The sequence below is a fragment of the Anomaloglossus baeobatrachus genome, chromosome 8 (assembly GCF_048569485.1).
Source record: "Anomaloglossus baeobatrachus isolate aAnoBae1 chromosome 8, aAnoBae1.hap1, whole genome shotgun sequence".
NCBI classification, from domain to species: domain Eukaryota; kingdom Metazoa; phylum Chordata; class Amphibia; order Anura; family Aromobatidae; genus Anomaloglossus; species Anomaloglossus baeobatrachus.
In genome coordinates this window covers 247,972,602-247,981,485 of record NC_134360.1, presented here as the reverse complement: position 1 = coordinate 247,981,485, position 8,884 = coordinate 247,972,602, and positions in this window count along the sequence as shown.

The window sequence follows — 8,884 nt, the reverse complement described above, 5'->3', positions numbered from 1 at the left end:
CCGGAGCAGTGCAAGTGACAGGCGGAACTGATGAGGCAGGTTCATAGGACATTGTACAAAGGAGGAGAAGGAGGAAAGGGGCGAAGTCATGTGCAGGGAAGGCGAGAGGAGAACTGGAGGACGCGCCAGCAATGAGGGAAACATGGAGGCACGTAATGCACGAATATACAATTTTATTTTTCAAATTTCTAATAAATAGATTAATGGGTAACAACACAAGAGGAAACATGTATGGCTATGTTCACATTTCGTTTTTTGGAGCAGATCTTTTCCAAAACCCTCCTCAAAAAAAACAGTGAATGCCACTGCTTTGGTTTAGTTGACACCAAAGTTTTGGATGTGTTGAAAAAGAATATATACTGTATATATATATATATATATATATTTTATTTAAGCAGAAATTCCTTCAGGAAACGCTGCTTTTTTAGGAAGTTTTTATTTTCCTGAAGCATTTGCTGGCGAGGGTTTGGCAGAGTGGGGGAATGTTCCCATGTAGCAGATTTGTTTGCCGATTTTCTGCACCTAAGGCCCTGTGCGCACGCTATGGATTTACCGCGGATTTTACCGCAGATTTTGCCGCGGATTTGCTGCAGAAACTGTGTCTAACACTTCTGCAGTCATTCCCCAGCAAATCCTATGGGTTTTAAAAAATGCTGTACGCACACTGTGTTTTATTATACTTGAGAATTTACCCGTGGATTTTCCGTTGCGGAATTAGGGGTACTTTGCACACTATGACATCGCTAGCCGATGATAGCGATGCTGAGCGCGATAGCACCCGCCCCCGTCGCACATGCGATATCTTGTGATAGCTGCCGTAGTGAACATTATCGTTACGGCAGCTTCACATGCACTTACCTGCCCTGCGACGTCGCTCTGGCCGGCGACCCGCCTCCTTCCTAAGGGGGCGGGTCGTGCGGGTCACAGCGACGTCACATGGCAGGCGGCCAATAGAAGTGGAGGGGCGGAGATGAGCGGGACGTAAACATCCCGCCCACCTCCTTCCTTCCGCATTGGCGGTGGAGGCAGGTAGGAGATGTTCCTCGCTCCTGCGGCTTCATACACAGCGATGTGTGCTGCCGCAGGAACGAGGAACTACATCGTATCTCCTATTGGTGCAACATTATGAAAATGTCCGACACTACACAGATCACTGATTTATGTCGCTTTTGCGATCGTTTATCGGCGCATCTAGGCTTTACACATTTTGACGTCGATACCGGCGCCGGATGTGCGTCACTTTCGATTTGACCTCGACGATATCGCAGTAGCGATGTTGCAACGTGCAAAGTACCCCTTAATGAGCATGTCACTTCTTTTCCGAAGGTACATGCAGCTTTAGCCATAGATAATGGTAAAAATCCGCAGGGACCAACTTGCGGAAAATCTGCACAAAATCCGCGGCAAACCGCGGTAAAACTGCATGCGGATTTCGTTGCGGTTTTGTGTGCGTTTTTTTACCGCAAGTATGGGATTCTTTAAGATGGTCCTTTTTTTCTTACGAAAAAGGTATTTTCTAGTGCGCACGTAGCCTAAAACTGCATCTCTTGGTGGGAAAAATGCTGCTGAAAAAAAATGCACGTTTTTTGCCGCGGTTTTGTATTTTTCAAAGCGTTTTTTTTGCGTTCAGATAGGAAAAACGCTGGAAAAAACGCAGAAACAATTGACAAATCAATTGTTTGGTGCAGCTTTTTTTCTGCACCAAAATCTGCAAGGAAAAAATCTGCAACGTGTGCGTTTTCCCTTGCAGATTGATTAAAATCTGCAAAATAAAATGCAGTGTGTGCACAGACGATGTGTATTTTCATTGAGTCAAAAACGCAGTGTCTTAGCCCTTGTGCGCATGGTGCATTTTTGATGTGTTTTTGGTGCAGTTTCTGGCCTAAATCTGCATGTCTCTCTTTATGCCAGCAAAGTCAATGAGAATTCTGAAGTGCTGTGCGCATGTTGCTTATTTTTTTTTCTTGCAGATTTGGTGCAGAAAATAATCTGTAGCATGTCAATTGATGGTGCTTTTTCCTCCATTTTTGGCCCTTTCACCCATTGATTTCATTAAAAAAAATGCACTGTATAAAAATGCACCAAAATGCATGTGTTTTTTGGTGCTTTTTTTCTGCCAGAAGGTGCAAATTTTATGCAGAAAATTTCTGCACCAAATCTGCAGCATGGGCACATAGCCTTAGGGTGCGTGCCCATGTGACGTCCTAGCCTATCATCACAGGGTATTGTGCAATCTGCCCTTCAGCACGGTATCCACCCTCCTTGGTTACGGATCCTGGTCCTTTGGTGTTGCAAACAGCTGAGCCAATCAAAAATCCTACAAACACTTCCCATTTTGACCTACCAGACGTACCATTGTGGGGCCTGAAGGGAATAGGGCCGCCCACATGGGGGTTGGTGAGAAAAAGTGAGGAAAGTGACAGTTGAGCAGTGACAGTGGAGGAGTGAGGAGTGAAGTGGAGAGGAGCAGGGCTCCTGTATACTAGGTGGCAGACGTTTGTCTGGGCTTGGTAGGAGCTGGAACCCCGGTCGCAGGGGATAGTGTCAGGGGGCACGGACTGCCGAGGAGGGCGGCCGGCGGCCTTGAGCTATCACCGGGCAGGGGCCAGGGCACGACGGGGTACGTGGACCCTAGGCTGGGAAGTAGCTCCACGCAGCCCGGCAATTTACCCGACGGGGGGTGAAGACTTCAAGTGTCATCCCCAACCCGCTCCAAAATCGGGGTACTAGCATACCGATGGGATAGTACTTTCCCAATACAGTCCAAAGAAATCCTACGCTTGAACCCTGAGAGGAAGCTCACTCCGGGTGAGCGGGAACCGACAAGTTTTAAGCTTCCGGGTCCAACAGAGAAATTACAGGTGCCAGGAGAGGGCTACGGACCAACTGCAACACCAAGGGCGCGGACCCCAGCGTGCTCCCTCCCAGCTGCAGCGGTGCTCGGAACGTTGGTTTACAAGCTGTTGGTGTGGTTATTTCAGGACTGTGTGAGTACCCTACAAGCCCCTCTTCTACATCCCAACTGCACCCCTACGTCATCCCTCACCAACACCGGGCTCTCGGGGCAAACACCCCCTAACCACGGAGGGGTTAAAAACAACTAGCTGCCATCCCATCGCCACCGGGCCCCCATCAACAGCAGCGGTGGTACCTCAACTTACCACGCACCGTGGGTGGTGTCACGAACTTTCCTTAACCCCTTGTATATACTTCCACCCTCCTTTTACTTCGAGTGTCCGTGTGGGACCCCCGGGTCCGGAGACCCCTCGAGCCACCGTGGCTCCGGATCCGAGCGGCTCGGCTGCTGCTGCGGGGGGGGGCGGTACACCCACGATCAGTGTTTGCAGCGTTTTTGATACAGCGGGCTTCAGCTGCGTCCAAATCGCTGCATTGTAAAGTGCAAGCACAGTGGATGGATTTCTAGAAATCCCATGCCCGCTGTTTTTCTTTTTCTGCAGCAAACACTGACCTGCAGTGCGTGTTTCCCAAGCAGCAGCATGTCAATTGTTTCCTGCGGATTCAGATGCGTCCTCCATAGGGAGAACACAAGCGAGAGACCGCAGGTCCTGCAGTCGAGACTCGCGGCTCCGCAGGTCAGGACCCGCAGCGTCCAGTGAGTCCTGATCGTGGGCACATACCCTTACAGTTCCAGAAAAGTTAATGGAATTTAAAGGAATCTCCTGTACTTTGTGCTTTTTTTCAAATTAATTTCGCCTGTCAGCACGTTGAGTTTTATGTGTAGATTTTCCCTATAGACTTGCATTAGACACGGAAAATCCGCAGGTATAAAACACATGTAGTTTGCAAAGAACTATATAAATAAAGTTTTGTCAAAGCCAAATACTAGAAAGTATCAAAAAACAAAACCTCTTTATTTGAAGCCTGACATAACAAATAAAAACTGTAGTGTCAATGTGGCGCCCCTGAGGCTTCAGTCGCCACAGGGTACTGCACCTCACTTAACGTGCAGTATTCATCTCGGGTAAGGAGGAGGTTAATCACCTTACATACAGCTTTGGTACCTTGTCACTGGGGACTGGACTAGAGTAGGCAGGGGGTGGCCATCACGAGGCATGGGACTTTCCCAGTCACTAGGACAAACATCTGGGGGGAGGGCACCACTTGGGGTAGAAGTAGGAGCAACCTTTACACAATCTGCAGTCAAGTCGGGACCTCAGTTCTGGCAACACAACACCACTTTCTTCCTTGGAGCAGGAAGCTGAGCCCGGGTTCCCCACTTCTGGAGGGGCATCCCTTAGGAAAGAACAATTTCAAACACCAGTGGCTGCCTCTAACTTATCCGGGATCAGCTGGAGCCCATCACGGCGGAGACCGGCACCTCCGGGCAGCCCACGGACAGTGAGTAAAGACCTGGAACCGCAGCTGCTGTGTCAGCCCTTTATCGCCTGCGCCCCGCGCTTCGGCGCCAACGGCCACTACCACCACCATCATCCACCCTGGGGCCTAGCTCTACCTGCGGGAAACTGAACTATCCTAGCTGCGACAGAAACCGCCCCAGAGGACAGCGACCGCAGCGGCAGCTAATCCCTAGCCGCATACCACAGGTGGCGTCACAAGACAACTACAACTCCTATCGTCCTCATCATCACCCATCCTTATCCCATCTCCATTCCCCTTTTTAGTGTATACCTCTGGGCCACGAAACCGGGCAAGGGCCACCCGTGACATCCCAGACCCAACATTACCAGCATGGTGTGTTTGTGCGTGTGTGGAATGGCACAATAGGGGACCAGGATGAGACATTGAACAAGTTGTGGAACGAATTGTCTGAGTTTCAATTATTTCCTATGGGAAATTTTGCTTTGCTAGACGAGTAGCTTGGTTTACGAGCCACACCCAGAACGGATTGTTCTCGTAAACCAAGGTTCCACCATATTTCTCTAAATGCTGAATTCTGTTTAACCCCACCCACCCCTCTGATTGACAGCTTTCTGTGTACACTGTGCATAGGCAGAAAGCTGCCAATCATTGGTGGGGGAGGGGTTATACAGAACTCATGAATATGGAGGACTACCTAGCAGCAGGTTTACTAATCCTCTAGTGATAATCTCCTGCTGATAAAACAGTTATTTTATCAAAACTACAGCCCGAAGCCCATTAACCCTTTTCACCCCCGGGCGATTTTTGCATTTTTAAATTTTGTTTTTTGCTTCCCTTCTTCTGCGCGCCCTAACTTTTTTTTATTTTTCTGTCAATTTTACCATAGGGCTTTTTTTTTGTGGGACGAGTTGTACTTTTTAAGGAAATCCTTTGTTTTACTGTATAGTGTACTGGAAAACGGGAAAAAAAATCCAAGTGCAGTCAAATTGAAAAAAAGTGCAATTCAATGATTGTTTTTGGGGTCCTTTATTCACCGTGTTCATTATATGGTAAAACTGACATGTCAGTATGATGCCTCACATCGGTACGAGTTTGTAGATACCAAATATGTATACCTTTACTTTTATCTAAGGGGTCAAACAAAATTGGGGTGATAAGATGAATAAACAAGGTGTTGATGAGGATGATATGAATTAATCAAATGGTATGAAATTTAATAATGGTATGATAACGACTAATTGTCATAGGGAAATCTAAACGAAAAGACAGGTACAGTACAATATACTAATAATGAAAATTTAAGACAAAAATGAATTCCTGCAGTAAATACAAGGTGCAAAACAGTGGGGGGGGGGGTCGTAATTGATTAGCATGACGAAAAACAAGTCAACACCATTAATTTTGTAGGATACACAAAGATTGGGGGAATTAAGAAAAACTACTCAGAATGCTGTCTACTATATCATTAAAGGGAACCTGTCCCAAACTTTAACCCACCCAAAATAATTCATATGATTAGCCCTTTACAAATTAAGTCAATAGATTTCTTTACCCCCAAAAAGTGTTGCTGTATTGTCGAGAAATGGGGTTTTGAAGTTCTGTATATATGTGTCTACGAGTGCATTGGGGTGCACTTACAGCTTCTTATCCTCCCAACATGTTTCTTACCTTGAAACAACGTTTGCTGACCACTTGATTGATAGGTCAGTGGCCATGTACAAGAGCAACCAGGTGAGGGTGCTGCTAAGCAGGGAATACAGCACGAGGCTAAGAAGCTGTAAGTGCATCATCACACCCCAGTGCACTTCCACACACATATACAGAGAACTTCAAAATGTGATTTCTCGTAGCTGGTGCAGTGCTTTGGGGTCATAAAGAGATTAACAGGCTGATTGTAATGCAAGTCACTATTTATGGATAGTACAGACAGAAGAATAGCCAGGCAAGCCAGGGTCTAGTAACAGGAGGACACTTTTGGACACAGGGAGTACACAGAAGCGTAGTCAGGTCACAATTCGAGGGTCAGAATTCCCAGAGGGCACGTAATTGATTCAGGGGGAAGATAGAGACGTGGTCAGGTAACGGTTCAAGGTCAAAAGCCAGGAGGTTGCGAAAAGAACAGGGAGGGAGCGGGCTGAGCAGAGTCAAACAACGGGCAAAAATCAGAGCACATGCAGAAACACAGACCAACAGCAAAACTACAGAACCAGAATGTACGACTGGCAAGGTTCTGGGAGAGCATGTTCAATAAAAAAAAGCAGAACAATTACCAGGAGAATGGAACACTTAAACAATCAGCACCTCCCAGAACCTGCATGGAATCCTGCACTGTCACTCAACCTGCCAGCCCAATAACTCAGGAAAACACAGCAGAGCATCTCCTAATGTGCAAGATGCTCTGCACATAGGAATCGTGTCACTGCCAGCTCAGTAACTCAGGAAAACACAGCAGAGCATCTCCTAATGTGCAAGATGCTCTGCACAGAGGAATCGTGTCACTGCCAGCTCAGTAACTCAGGAAAACACAGCAGAGCATCTCCTAATGTGCAAGATGCTCTGCACAGAGGAATCGTGTCACTGCCAGCTCAGTAACTCAGGAAAACACAGCAGAGCATCTCCTAATGTGCAAGATGCTCTGCACAGAGGAATCGTGTCCCTGCCAGCTCAGTAACTCAGGAAAACACAGCAGAGCATCTCCTAATGTGCAAGATGCTCTGCACAGAGGAATCGTGTCCCTGCCAGCTCAGTAACTCAGGAAAACACAGCAGAGCATCTCCTAATGTGCAAGATGCTCTGCACAGAGGAATCGTGTCACTGCCAGCTCAGTAGTCCAGGAAAGTGCAGCAGAGCATCTCCTAGTGTGCAAGATGCTCTGCACATAGGAATCGTGACACTGATATGTTAAAGGGCTACACAATAATATTAGTGGTTTTGCAGAGAAGGGGTCACATTTTCAGACATTTCCCTTATACCCTTTTGGGAATAGACAAGTCTAATGAAATCTGCACCCCTCTCACTGTCTGAGTTTCCGCAGTCTGTTTGGGATGACGTATGGTATCTGTTTAGTCTGTGTTATGGTGATTTTGCTGAAGGCTGACCCATGTTCTAATGCAAAATGTCTGGAGACACTATCTTCCAAAAAAACCCTTTAATGACCTTTGAAGGCCACTTGTTCGTACGTTACCGCATCCATGGGATGAACCAATGTCGTAACAATGTGGTTTTAATAATCATTTGGCTTCAATATTCAAAAACCTGTGCTGAGGAGGAGAGGATTCAGATCCACCTGGTTTGCATTCGGTAGCTAGACACTGCGCCTCACTACGTTTCTTGCCTGAATTACTGCAACCGCGATAATCTTGTTACAGTGTTTTTTTTTCAAAAATTGCAGCCTGCTCAAAAAATATTTTATTAGATGTGCAATTTTGTTCGTGCTCCTTTGAATTGACCATATAGAATATGTAGTAACCAGGGTGGGTAATGGTGGGCACCTGTTTGTTTATTTAAGCAGTAAAACTACTTGACAAATAATTTCTCTGCAGATGAAAAAATAGCCATGAAATCACTTTCCCAGAACATGGACATTGTAATGTAGGCAGCGGATAAAGATGACAAGGTGGTTATACAGGACAGATCACAATATATGTCTGAGGAACTCGGATTATTACACACCTGTTGCTCCGCTTCCTTCCCCTGGGTATGATGACCTCTGTTGTGCTCCACGTGAGGTTTTCAAGTTGCCCAGCATGGCTCAATTACCTCATATTCCTAGGCTAATTTAAGGATCACTAAGACACACATCTGTGTCTTAGAATTGAGATTCTAGAGTTCTATGTTTGGTGTACGCAACCTTCTGTGCATATTGTGCTTCCATCCCTGCTCTGTTCTCCATCTGTCTGATTGCTCTTGAGTTTTCAGTTAATCCAAGTCCTGCAGATTCCACGTGTCCTCCGGGCAGCTTCTCCAATGCTCGGTATCCGTCTGCCCACCCAGACCAGGGTATTAGCGGATCCACCTCACCAGGTGAGCCTAACAGATTTTTACACACTACTTGAATAGGAATCCATGGGGAGTCCAGCTGTCTCCGATTACCAGCATCTGTCCCTGCAGCTGAACGATCTCCATGCAGCTGCTGATTCTGCAGTGACATTCTAAAAAGTAATTGCAGAGTCATATGCAAGCTAAGCTATCACAAGATGTTCTGCAAGTAATTAATAAACTTCCCCCATGAAGGTGTCACGAGGTGACTGTTAGGATAGTGGGGGACAGGGGCTCCTGTGCCGCCCCTCATGCTAGAGGACCCTAGGTTATCTGTAACCTCAGGGTTACTCCTGATGATGGAGATGCCTGAGCCCCATTCCTGGCTATGCTATTGACCAGTACTACTCTGATAACCCCCCTCCCACCGGGGAAGAACGGAGCAGGAGTGTGATGAAAAATAGATAAAGACAAACAAGGGAAAACCAAAACTCTGACACACTGCGCTTACACAGGAATAAACAATGAGAGACTCAGAAGTAAAGCAAGAGCAGGAAGGTAACAA